This window comes from Bos indicus x Bos taurus, chromosome 9 (genome assembly GCF_003369695.1).
Source record: "Bos indicus x Bos taurus breed Angus x Brahman F1 hybrid chromosome 9, Bos_hybrid_MaternalHap_v2.0, whole genome shotgun sequence".
NCBI classification, from domain to species: Eukaryota; Metazoa; Chordata; class Mammalia; order Artiodactyla; family Bovidae; genus Bos; species Bos indicus x Bos taurus.
In genome coordinates, this window is record NC_040084.1 from 43,817,589 (window position 1) to 43,831,558 (window position 13,970).

The 13,970-nt window shown below is 36.3% G+C and overlaps 1 protein-coding gene across 4 annotated transcripts in view; it reads left to right on the plus strand.

Annotated features, from left to right (window-relative positions):
* The window catches only part of ATG5 (autophagy related 5), a 115,110-nt gene that overhangs the window by 71,235 nt on the left and 29,905 nt on the right, over positions 1-13,970 (plus strand). The gene's annotated exons all lie outside the window — the stretch shown is intronic.

A 13,970-nucleotide genomic window follows, 5' to 3' on the forward strand; every position in this document is an offset into this window, starting at 1 on the left:
AATCCAACAGAGGAAGAGGTTTTCAGAGACCTGTTAAGGAAAAGGACAGGAAGCAGTGTTGCCACTGGCATGGGAGAATCTCAGTGTCCTCTGTATGGCGCAGGAGAGGCAGAACAGTTTTGCACGTGTTACGTTCAACAGTGGGCAAACAGGACAGTTCCTGTGTTTGTGTAAAATAACGTGGGAAAAGGCGGCAGGAAGTCTGCGTGTTTGTATTAAGAGAAAACTGTCTCTTACTACACGATTGCTTAGACATTCCATAAGAGAAACTTCCAGAGTGGTTTTATAGAACGAGAATCAGTAATGATATGCTTTGGTTATCCCACAGAGAAAAGCCAGAATTGAGTAAGATATTATGGACTAAGTATATGTGGGAGACCTGGGTTCCATCCCTGGGTTGGGAATATACCCTGGAGGAGGGCATGGCAACCCACTCCAGTATTCTTGCCTGGAGACTCCCCATGGACAGAGGAGCCTAGCGGGCTACAGTTCATGGAGTCGCAAAGAGTTGGACACAGCTGAGCAACTAAGCACAACACAGCAACAGTAGTACTTCAAGTGGGTGGGATGTTTTATGTGGTCTATAAATCTCATAGGAAAAGGCTACGTCTTCACCATCACAGACATAGATATTGGTGATAAAAATGCAGATTAAAAGCAGTAACGGGCTATTACAGAATTTTAAGAGTGGTCCTTATGTTTTCTGAATGGATTTCTTCTTCTTTTTTTTTTTTTAAATGCAGGAACCTACTTTGGGGTTGAACTTCGATGGTGTGGATGGGGACAAGTGAGATTGACTCAGGGGGCTTGACTCTGTCTTCCTAGGGTCAGTAGTTGTAGTGTCACATATTTAGGGGAATTCTAAAGCACAATTTGAAGAACTACTCTTTATCTAGGCCAAGACAGGTTCAGTGATTTGCCCAGGTTAGGAAGTTCTTGATCTAGCTAGCACTCTGGATACACTAATACCTTCAACATGCTAGTGGTATCTTTGAAGGCAAGGTTAAGGTTTCTTTTTTCCTTTTTGATTCTGTGTAGTAGGATTAGTACAGTACTATTATGTACACTGTAAGTGCTTCACAGGTACTTAATTGAATCTTAGAGTATTAAAGCGCCAAAGATTTCATAATTCTAAAGCTGAAAAAAAATTTATAGTTCAAATAATCCAAAACTGAAAAAGCTAGCTGCCTTTAATAAGGATAGTGCTGTTGTAATAGCAGAAGAAAAAAAAAAAAAAACACTTTTAGAATTAATTAAAATGGTTGGAGACTAGTAGGAGCAAGTGGAAAAGAGCTGTTGGAAGGGTTGCATGGCAAAAACAGTGCATTGTATGCACCCATGAATTCCAGCACTGAACTGGAAGGGAGGCCCCTAAGGCTCTGTGGGAGATGTGACACTGACTAGCTGTGTGTCCACAGGTGCTTACTCAGTCTTGCTGGGCCTTCGTTTCCTCATCAATAAAATGAAAAGGGCATAACTGAGTGAACTTATACATCTGTTTGGAATTGTTCTTTAAAGAAGCCATATTACAGGTTTATCTAATTGTATCAGTGATGTTCTTTTTAAAATGTTTTATACTCCTGGTTTCAGAGCAAATTTATCAGTTTTATAGTAAACATAGTTCTTTCCTTTATGTCACTGTTTGTATGACTTTAAAATAATTTCTGAAATGATTCATCTTGAAAATTCATTAAATCATTCAGCAGTCATTAATAGTTGTTTGGGACTATTATACCGTGAGCTCCATAGGCATACCTAAAGCCTAGCAAAGTACCTTATTTGTGGAATTTAGTTGAATAAAATAGAGATTCTAAAGACATTTCCAAAAAACAGAAGCTCCAAAACTAATTTGAGATATATACCTCCCAACACTTACTGGGTGGTTCAGTTCCAGCATGTGTATTTAACTATAGATTGCAAATGCTTGAAGCTCCTTTAGGGAAAGTGGGTATTACTATTACTAACGTAGGAATTGTAGGGTTACTGTTGCTAGAATAATAGTGCAGATGTACAGAATGTAAATCTTCTCTTTCACATTTACCATTCTTTTCTGGGGAAAATTACCAGATGTGTCCTTACCTCTTACCGCTGTATCATAAATGCAGTGATACTTAGAATGTATGTGAGAGAGAGGGAAAGAGAAAGAGAATGTGTACATGTGAGAGAGAATGGTTTTCATAAACTTCTATAATTAGATAGAAAGTGGGAAGCTAGAGAATTCTCAAAATTTGATTGCCAAAACCTGGTTGCCAGGTGGGGACTCCGTTAGGGCAGAGCTTGCTGCCTGTTCTTTACTTAGTCAAGGCAGTGGCACTGTTTCTTCAAGCAGGTGGAGACAGAGCCTCAGGGTTTTATCGGAACTCTTTATTGACCTACGTAACTTTGCTTTTGGCTTTACCCCTAGCTGGTTTGGTTTTGAACTTGATTAAAACTTTAGACATGAGATGCATAAGTGAATATAAAAAATTAGGAGTCTCCGTTTTTGCCCACTGTCTGTTGGCTGGCTCTTTCCATTTCCCTGTTTTGTATTTTTGAGTCTTCATAAACGCCTTGACCAAAGGAAGATGGCATCTGCTGTTTTCCTAGATTATATGATCTAAAGATAATACCAGATTTCTGCTACTGACTCCCTTATACATAGCTCTTTAATTTGTATTGTTGGGATAGTCCATTGATTAAGTGTAGCTTTTACTTATGTGGCATTTTGATTAATCTGCACCTTTCATTTGTTTAATATATTAATAGATCTCTGTACTATTTGAGACCTTAAATTAGTAAATTTAAATAAAACCTCGAAATCCAGGTTTATTAATAAGACAAATGAAGGACATAATTTCGCTAAACTTTTTTTCTTTGTAGAATTCTAACAGAATTCCTGTATAGCAGGGGATAAAAAGGGAAGGACAGTGAGTATAGTATGCTCGAGTGAGGTTCATGTCATCTTTGGAGGCCTCACAACTGTCTTAGGAGGTAGGGATCTTTATCTCATTTCCCACATGAGGAAGCTGAAGCTGAGGAATTCTAAATGACTTGCCGAGGGGCACACATACAAAAAGTGTGAAGACTAGATTTCAGACCTAAGTGAGACTTACAAACAAAATGTTATTTTCTTCCTAAAAATTAAGTTTACAGAATTTTCAAGACATAATTATCACATAAAGTGAAGTCCATGAAGTCCACTTTGACCAAACCTAGAAAATCCCTAACTATCAATATTCTTTAAAGGTTGACTTTTGTGCAGATTGTTGGAAAACTTTAGTTTTTTTCATCTGTAATTTGATTATCAGTGGGCTCAGAATGACTGTAATCCAATGACAGAATTTTAGTGGTAAAAGTAAAATAGGACCAAAAGTAGTTTGGAGATCCATTATTGACCAGAATGTGTCATTTCTGTCATTTACATAACAGTTTGGTTTGGTGTGTGTATTTCAGGTCTGTGTTCCCGAAATCCAGGTGCTTCATATTAACTAGTATTCTAGAGATGAGGTTAATGGCAGGAAGTGCCTCAGAAATGTAACTAAAATGTTATTTAGCCTACAGATGTCATTAATGAGGGTATCTGTGAAAAAGATTTGTAAACTGACTGTGACATCCTCAGGCATTGATATTTAGGTTATAGTGTGAAAATTAGGCACATAATTTCTGTTTTTCAAGAAGCAGTGGATTTATAAGTGTTATCTGCCAGTATGCTGCATGTAAGAAAAAGTTGTCTCATTCTTCTAATCATTCACCGAGTTCATTTGTTCACAAATATTTGCATGCTGTGCTTGCACTGTGCACAGGGGATGCAAATGGTGATTAATATGGTACATCACCCTTTAAGAATTTATAATACAATAATAAAAGAAATAAGTGTACAATCAAATTTTAAATCACAACTGTGATTGGTGTGTGAAGGAGAGGTATATAGTGCAATAAAGGCTAGTTCCGCTGAGGGGAATTTGATCTGTTTTAGTAGGGCAGAGAAGACTTCTTTGATGAAATGTCCTATCTTTTGAGGTCTGACAAACGGATGGAATTAGGTAGGCAAAGAGTAATGAGAGGACTTTTGTCCGCAGAGGGGATGTAAGTATGAGGACAGCCTGTTGCTCTTGAGCACAGAGTTGGGGGCAAAATAAATATGTTGCTTATTTTTCTTTTGGGTTATTTATCTTGTTATTTTACAAAAGATTATTTTTATAGATATTAACCATTTTCTATCAAACACTGTAAAATATAATCACAACTTTAAAATTCATCTTGATTTTTATAGTATCTTTCTATAAAAAAATGTTTTTAATGCTTTATATGCCCAATTATTATATATCTTTTTCTTAGTCATATATGGATTTCTTTCTTTGTTAAGAAGGCCCCCCCCCCATACACCTGCAGGTTTTACATAGTTTTCTTACCTATCTTTTCTTGTAAGATTGGTTTTTAATATGTAACTCTTTAGCTCATCTGGAACTTATTTTTGTGTGCTGTGTGAGATACAGGCATACAGCTTTATTTTCTTCCAGGCGATAGCTAGCTGTAGTGGGTTTATTTATTATATAAACTAAGGGTGGGCAAACTTTTTTCTTTAGAGAATCAGAAAATAAAGGTTCTCAGCTTTGTAGAGCAAATGGTCTCTGTTGCAGTTGTACAGTTCTGTAGCTTGGAAGCAACCATAGACAACTTGCAGTTGATGGGCATGGCTGTGTTCCAATTAAATCTCTATCTCCAGAATCAGGACAAAGGCACAGTCTGGCTTGCAGGCTGTAGTGTATTGATTCCTGATATAAACTATTCTTTTCCTATTAGATAAAAGTGCCACTTCTGCTTTACATTAAAATAGCTTGACTTAGAGGGATCTGGTTTTGAATTCCTCTTCCATTCCATTGGTTTATTTGTTTATTTTTATGGCAGTATTATTTTTATTTGATTTTAATGTTCTGATATTTGCTGGGGCAATTCACTGCTGACCTTTTTTCCAGTCTTGGTTAGTAAGTGGGAATACATTTCTGTTTTAATTTTAGTAAAATTCACCTTTTTATGTCATTAAATCTTCCCACATAAGAACACAGTACATTTTTCTTATTCAGATTTGGTTTTATGTTTTCCAGTAGGCCCTTTGTCTTTCTTTTAAATTTATTTCTAGGTGTTTCTTAGATTTTGTTTTTCTTTATTTCATTTCCATTTCTAGATATTTATTTATGGCATCAACAACAACAACAAAAAAAACCCCTCTTCCCACAATTTTTGTCAGCCATTTCTTGTTCTTGCTTCATTGCATTGTTAGTATTGTGTCGCCAAGACCATGTTAAATAATAATGTTACTAGCAGTAATCAGCCTTTTCCCCCAGCTTTTCCCTTAGCCTTTGGGATCTGTAAACTCATTGGTCCTTAGGCTCATGTCCACCCAGAGGGGCAATACTGTAGAGGTTTGTAGTTCCCCATGTAGATCTTGGCCGCCTTGCTCTCTCCAGTAGTTACTTTAGCTCAGAGAGCCACTTTGTTGGTAGGAGACAGATTTGGGAATCGAAGGAAGAGGGGGAAGCATTAAGCTTCCAGCTCCCAGAATCCTCTCCACATACAATTGTTATTATGCTGTTTTTTCATGTAAAGAATTTATAGCAGTAATTCTCGGGGCAAGGTATAATGCTAAATTCATGCCCTAGCTGTGGTGGTAGCATACTACAATGAAACACCTATGCTTAAAAACAGGATTTGTATTTCACATGTAAAGACATGAAAGTATAGAATGGATGGTCAGTTCTCAAAGTAACTTCACTTCTGATCCAAGTGAAGACAACAGTTAAAAAATTATAAATAACTTGCAAGTTGAAGGCATGTCATTCATTTTCACCTTTCTGTAGAGATACAGCTTATGAAGTTAATTTCTTTACAAAGTATTTTAAACATTTATTAAACAGCTAAAGAGAATTTCTTCTTTAGTAAATGCGAAGAAGCAGCCGAGCCTCTTGTGCTTGTATCTTTGTTCCCCTCACAATGCCGTACACATAATAGGTGCTCACAAAACACACAGACTATATATAACAAGCTAAGGAAGTTCTCATTATCTATGAAGGTGGTGGCCATTCTGGTCTCTCAGTAAAATAGACTGTAACATTCATACCATACATTTTACTGTAGAATTCTGGGCTGGATTTTCTGTTGAGTAAACTATCATTGAGCTTCCCACGAGGCACTGGTGTAAAGAACCTGCCTGCCAATGCAGGAGACCTAAGAGACATGGGTGTGGTCCCTGGGTCAGGAAGATTCCCTGGAGAAGGAAATGGCAACCCACTCCAGTATTCTTGCCTGGAGAATCCCATGCACAGAGGAGCCTGACAGGCTGTAGTCTATAGGGTTGCAAGGAGTTGAACATGGCTGAAGTGATATAGCATGCACACAGAGAAACTATCATTCTCTACTGTTGCTCTAAAGTAGAACAGAGCTGTATGAAAATATAGTAATAAATTATTTTTGTGCAGCACTTTATATTTTGTGAAATACTTTGATCTTCACAACACCTTTGTGTGGACAGAGCAAATATTACTGTCTTTTCTAAGCTGGAAGTTAATGACCAGATAAAGGACACAAAACTAGTAAGCAGTTGAGCAAGGACTAGAGTGCAGATCTAGCTCTGTTTGGTATATACATGCACACATATTCTAAAAGAATCTCTTTTTTGCAAGAACATAAATATGTATTGAGACTTTAGCAGTTGAATATGAGATGAATCTTTTGCAGACATAGATTAGTTCAATTAATGAGGAATTGGGGGCGTTGATTTGAGTTTTAAGGGATTAAAAAAATAAGAGTTCAACAATCTTTCCTTTTGCTGCCTTTGCTTTTGGTGTCAGATCCAAAGAAATTATTTGCATGACCCTGTCGAGCAGCTCACCACTTTTATGGTTTCAGGTCTTAATCCATCCAAGTCTTTAATCTATTTTGAGTAAATTTTGTGAATGGTATAAAATAGTCATCCAGTTTCATTCTTTTGCATGTAACTGTTCAGTTTTCCCAGCACCATTTATTGAAAAGACTGTCCTTTTCCCTATATTCTTTGATCTTTTGTTATAAATTAATTGACCATATACATGTCTGTCGGTTTATTTCTGGGTTCTCTGTTCTGTTCCATTGTTCTGTGTGTCTCTCTTTATGCTAGTACCATACTGTTTTGATTACTGTAGACCTGTAATACAGTTTGAAGTCAGGGAGTGTGATACCTCCAGTTGTGTTCAGCTTAAGATTGCTTTGGCTATTCAGGGTCTTTTGTGGTTCCACACCACAAAATTTTATGATCAAATAGTCTAATGGGTTGTTTTTTTGAGATATAATTCACAGACCATAAGAATTGCCCTTTTAAAGTGACAGTTTTAGCATTTTACAGAGTTGTGCAGTCATCACTGCTGTCTAGTTTCAAAACATTTTCATCACCTCTAAAAGAAACTCCATACCCATTAGCAATCACTTCTCTTTCCTCCTCCCCCGGCCCCTTGCAACCACCAGTTTACTTTCTGTCTCTGTGAATGTGCTATGTGGACATACAAATGAAATCATATTACATGTGTCTTTTTGTGTTTGCCTTCTTTCATGTGGTGTAAGTTTCATCTGTCTTGTAGCATATAGTACCTCATTCCTTTTTATGACCAATGTTCCTTTGTATGGATATACCACATTTTGTTTATCCATTCATTGGTTGATGCATATTTGGCTGGTTTCCACTTTAGGGCTGTTACTTTCTGTGAACATTCATGTACAAATTGTGACAGTGGGCATATGTTTTCAGATTTCCTGAGTGTATACCTAGGAATGGAAATGGTGGATCATCTAACTCCATGCTGAGCCTCTTGGAGAACTGTTGTACTGTTTTCCAAATCAGTTGCACCATTTCATGTTCCTCTCAGCAGTGAATGAGAATTTCAGTTCCTCTGTGTCCCTGCCAACATTTGTTATTATATGCCTTTTTGATTAGTCATCCTGAGTGGATATGAAGGGATATTTCATTATGATTTTGAAACTGCAAGGAGATCCAATCAGTCCATTCTGAAGGAGATCAGCCCTGGGATTTCTTTGGAAGGAATGATGCTAAAGCTGAAACTCCAGTACTTTGGCCACCTTGTGCAAAGAGTTGACTCATTGGAAAAGACTCTGATGCTGGGAGGGATTGGGGCAGGAGGAGAAGGGGACGACAGAGGTTGAGATGGCTGGATGGCATCACTGACTTGATGGACATGAGTCTGAGTGAACTCCGGGAGTTGGTGATGGACAGGGAGGCCTGGCGTGCTGCGATTCATGGGGTCACAAAGAGTCGGACACGACTGAGCGACTGAACTGAACTGAATGATACTGAGCTGGAGAAGGAAAAGGCAACCCACTCCAGTATTCTTCCCTGCAGAATTCCATGGACAGAGAAGCCTGGCAGGCTAAGTCTGTGGGGGTCACAAGAATCGGACACAACTTAGTGACTAAACTACTACTGCTTATGATCCTGAGTATCTTTTCATGTACTTACTGACCATTCATGTACTTACTGACCATTTGTGTATTTCCTTAGGAGAAATATCTTTTCTTTGCTTATTTTTAAATTGGGCTGTCTTTTCACTATTGAGTTGTGAATGTATACACATATATATACTGAGTTGTGAATATATTTTATATATTCTGAATACAAGACCTTCACTAGATATTTGCTTTATAGTTACTCCCATTCTTTGGACTGTCTTTTTACTTTCTTGGCCATGTCCTTTGAACACAGACGTTTTTCATTCTGATGAAGGTCCAGGTCTTTTTGTTGTTGTTGTTGCTTATGCTTTCATATTGTCATATCTAATAAAACTTTGCCTAATACAAAGTACATTTCCTTATAAAGTTTTGTAGTTTTGTTTCTTTCATTTAGGTCTTTGATCTCCAAAACTTGCATGTTTTTAAATTTTTCTTGCTCTGTTCATTCCTCTTAAGAATAGCCTCTACTTCCAAAATGCTTCATGACTCAGCTCAAATGCCATTTCCACCAAGAAGTCTTCCTTGATTTCTCCATATGTGCCCCAATCCTTCATACCATGTATAAATTATTTTCTCTTTCTCTGAATTTTGTTTTAAAGCGTTCCCTTCTACTTTTTATTATGGCAAATGTGTACATTAGGAAGAAACCTTAAGAATCATCTTGTTTAACCCCCTAATTTTAGAAATACGACAGATAGCTTGCACAGAGCTCTTACCCAAATGTTCGATTGGGTATTTAATGGCAGAGACAGAAGTAGAACTTGAGTCTTGCATTTCCAGCCTAATTATTTTTCTACACACAGAATTTGTAATATAGACCTTTCTTAAGCTCTTTTGCAGTATTTCACCATGGACCTGTTAAAGTCTGTGTACAGTTTCTCTGTAAGATGTAACCTGTGAATTCCTGGAGGTCAAGGAGTTGTTTCATTTCTCTCTGTATCTTTAGAAACATTTCTCAGAGACTTTTTCCTGCTAAAATAAATAAATGAATAATGCTTTGGTTTAGAAAATTAATATTTTTAATATAAGATTACAATGATACCCCCTTAGATACCTTTTGAAAGAAATTGATACGTTGAGGCCTGTAGGGGGCAGCCCAACACAGCAAGTTTTGATTGCCCTTAGTAAGCTACCTACTATTCTCTGAGATCGTTTTCAACTTAAATTGCTTCTTATGTGGATTTTTGAAAAACGAAAGTAACGATTAATGACAAACTTATTTGATGGGTTTTTTTTTTAATTGTCTTGTATAGGAATGGAAAGTTTTTGATGCAGATGATATGCTGTTTTGTTTTTAAAGCATTTGTGTTTTTGTTTTGTTTAGTCACTGAGTTGTATCCATCTCTTTTGCGACCCCATGGGCTGTCGCCTGCCAGGCTCCTTTGTCCATGGGATTTCTCAGGCAAGAATATTGGAGTGGATTGCCATTTCTTTCTTCAGAGGATCTTCCCGACTGGGTCAAATCCTACATTCCAGGCAGATTCTTTACCATCTGAGCCACCAGGGAAGTCCTTTAATGCCACAATAGCACAGATAATATAATGGCAAATGTTGTCCCTAATTTATTGTTAGAGAAGTTAAAGCATGCAAATTAATAGTATTATTGCAGACTACTAGTTATTATTAAATGAAGTCCGTATTTTCTTATTAATTTGTTACACTTAGCTAGGTCATTGTTTCATTTACTATTTTCAAGAATAAAAAACATTGCTGGTAATTAAAGTAAGCTATAGACAAATAACAACAATACCTAACATTTATTGAGTATTTGTGTGCAGGTACTATTTGAAATACTATTTTACATGCATTCATTCATTTATTCCTCATTACTGTCCTCTGGGACATATGCTGGTACTGTCCCCGTTGTGTGGATGAAGTAATTGATTAATTATTGAAAACTGCCCAGGATTACTCAGTAAGTGGAAGAGCTGGACTCTGAACTCAGGCAGTCTGGCCTCAGAGCTCTCACCCTTCATCACTGTCCCTTGGATACTTTGTTAAGCTCATTACTTTTATTTTCTTACTCCTTTCTATCACAACTTTCCATTTGAGACTGTTTTCCAGTTTTTACACACATCAGGCTTCTTATTACTCCACGCTTTCTGTTGTTTCCTGCTTTTCTTCGTCGTCTTCTTCTAGTAGAGAAAATGCATAGACAGAAAGTAAAAACATGACATCCTCCCTTTAGTGCGAAGAGATTGAAACAGATAGTTAAAGTTGTGTGGTTTTCTTTCTCTTTTATTTACAGAATGTTCTTTTTCGAATTACCAATTAAGTAGTTTTTAGTGAGCACATTAAAACATGAATTCTCAAATTTAGGGATGGAATGAACTTTTTTCTTCCTGCTTAAGCATGTAGTACCATGGGATAATTTTAAGAACTGAAATATTAAATATCTTATTTTTAAAAGATAGATTGTGGTAAGATAGGCTTAATTATTTCACTAAAAATGACTTTTTAGATCCCTTTGCAAAAAAATTATTAGTTGTGATAAGATCCTTATATTTTATTATGGTATTCTAATATATGTAAAAATTAACCTTACTTCCAGTTATTGGTGTGTATTTTCTTTCTCATTCTTTCCTTTCCGTAATTTCAAGTTTCCTTAAACACTCTGAGAATATGAGTAGATATGGTAAAAATAAATTAGACTTCAACTAGTCAATTTGAAAAAAGCTTAGGTTAACTGAGAGGCATAAAAAATGATAATTTGGCTAAAATGAAAATAAAGCTGTTTCATACCTAAGTGTTCAATGGTATTTATATCACAAAATAAGATCTTAGTGTGTAATTTTTTAAAGAAAATATTATCAAATTGTTTACTCCTTGGTTTATTAAGGCACCTCATATTACAGTTAATATTTGAGTTTCTTGCAGGAATTGTCACCCTATTCCATGGTTAAGCTACACCTTAGGATGGTCATCAGCTGCTTTAATGAGTAGATTTATTATAGCCTTCCCATCTTTTTCTAACTGACATGGGTTTTAGTTTCCTGATTTACTTCTGGCCTAGTGAAGTCTTGGTAGGTGCTAAGCTCAATCCCTGTCTAAAGAATGTTTATTTCTTCAGCCTTACTTTTCAAAAAGATTTCCAAGACCCAGATCATCTCTGTGTGTGTCATTATCACAGTTTTCTCTCAGTCTGTTTCCATCTCAGAGAATGCCACCATCCAGAAATGATGCTCTGTAGGGTCATCATTTAATCTGTTGACAATTTCATGGTGTAAGAAAATTTGCTTAATCACTTATCTATTCCAATAGTGAAAACTACCTTCTGATTTTTTTTTTCTGTTCTTCTCATAAATGATTTTCATGTAACAGACCAGAAGACACACCACCTGTCTGTTAAGAACAGAATTACTAGGCCTTGATTCTTAGTAGTGGTTCCTTCTTTTGGGTAAATATGAGAATTGCTTTTGGTCTAATTACTCATACTTCTAAAATAACTACTTACTAATAATTTCAAATAGGTAATGTATGTGTGATTGTTTAGGAATATTAGAAGGAAAAACCAATTTAAAAACACAAAGGCTAATATTCCTATTATTTGTGGCCTGAGCCTGGAAGTTTTTATTTTGGCATTTTATATCCTGGTGTCTTACTCTTTGGTGAAGTTTGTGTCTTAGTTGTTGGATCATACCCATTTTCTTTTTAATTTTGTTTTTAATTTTCAAGGTTTTGCAGGAGTTTATATATTTGGTTCATGAGTCTTGCAGGTTGTTTTTATAAGACAAGTACTAAGCAGATGATATAAATACAGAGATTTGTATAGATATATTGATGTGTGTACATCAGTTGTATTGATATTACATATAGATGCAGAACTTGATATGTACATATTTGAAATTTCTTGAATCGTTAGCTAAGCAAGTTGCTTTTGCAGAGGATTGTGCTATATTAAAATGTTAATTCTCAGTTAAGAAATGTAGTCTGATATAAACAGTCAATTGCATTGTCTTTTGATGCCTTGGGAGTATTTTACAGAATATATCTTGTCTCAAACAAGGTATATCTCTCAAAGGTCTATTTCCAAAAATATCCTGTAAAGGTAAAGGAATGTCAGTGCTAGTTCAAAGAGTTACTGTTTGAGTGTGTTGCTTGAAGCAGGTAATGGGTAGTGAGAGCTCTCTATCAGTGGAATGACGAGTCTTGATCACAGTTAGGTTCCACAGAATTGGATCTACATTTGGAAACTGTACGAGTAGACCATGTATCTACGTTGGGTGTGATCTTTTCATGAAAGTCACCTGTCTGCTATGTTGTTACACAGTTATGTACATGACATAAATTAATTAAAATATACTAGTTGCGAAATTGTACGAATTAGCAAGGTGAGGATTTCAAATGATTGTTGAATTCACTGAGGAATGATTTGTATATTAGATGTGTGGCTGAGTTCACGTGCACGAAACTCTGAGAAGTCAAACTAATGTTACTTATTATTGAACTTCATTAACCATGTGTTCAGTTCAGTTCAGTCGCTCAGTTATGTCCGACTCTTTGCGACCCCATGAATCGCAGCACGCCAGGCCTCCCTGTCCATCACCAACTCCCGGAGTTCACTCAGACTCACATCCATCGTCAGTGATGCCATCCAGCCATCTCATCCTCTGTCTTCCCCTTCTCCTCCGGCCCCCAATCCCTCCCAGCATCAGAGTCTTTTCCAATGAGTCAACTATTCGCATGAGGTGGCCAGAGTACTGGAGTTTCAGCCTTAGCATCATTCCTTCCAAAGAAATCCCAGGGCTGATCTCCTTCAGAATGGACTGGTTGGATCTCCTTGTGTTACACCATATTAAATCTGTCTTCAAACATTGTAAATGATTATTACATTTGAAATGTAGAAAATTAACATACTAAGAAATAACATGTTTTTAGAACTAAAGACTCAGAAATCCAATGTAGTATTCTTAACATTTTGTCTAGATTTTTCAAAATGTGGATAAGAGAGACATTTCACATGGATGAGAAGAGTTTGTCCTGCTCATTTAAAATTTGAAAGAAATAATGTATTTCAGTAGGCACTTCTGTCCTTTTAGTCTTTCCTTCCTTTCTTTTCTTTTCCTCCTCTATTTTTCTTTTTCTTCATCTTTCTGTCCCACCTTATTCTTATACAGAGCCCTCCCTTTTCTCTACCTCTCTAATCTGAAAAGTTTTTACTATGTAATAAAGCATTTCCTATTTCAATTAAAGTTTTGAAGTTTACTTTTAAAAGCAGAGCTTTACTAAAGGAAAAATACCTCTATTAGCTTACATTTAAAATCCTTTTCATCATGATGAGGGTAATTATCTGTTACTTCTAAGAAGTAAGCCATAGCTAATTTCTGACTCTGCATCCACGTTTAAAGTGACTTAGAATCAGCTGGGGACAGTTCTGACGTCTGCTTATGTAACGCAGCATTCGTGCTCTTCACTAGGTGTTCATTTTAGCTACAGATGCTTCATATAAAACAGGGTAGAGTAGCTTTCAAAAGGATCTACACATCAAAGTGTAACTT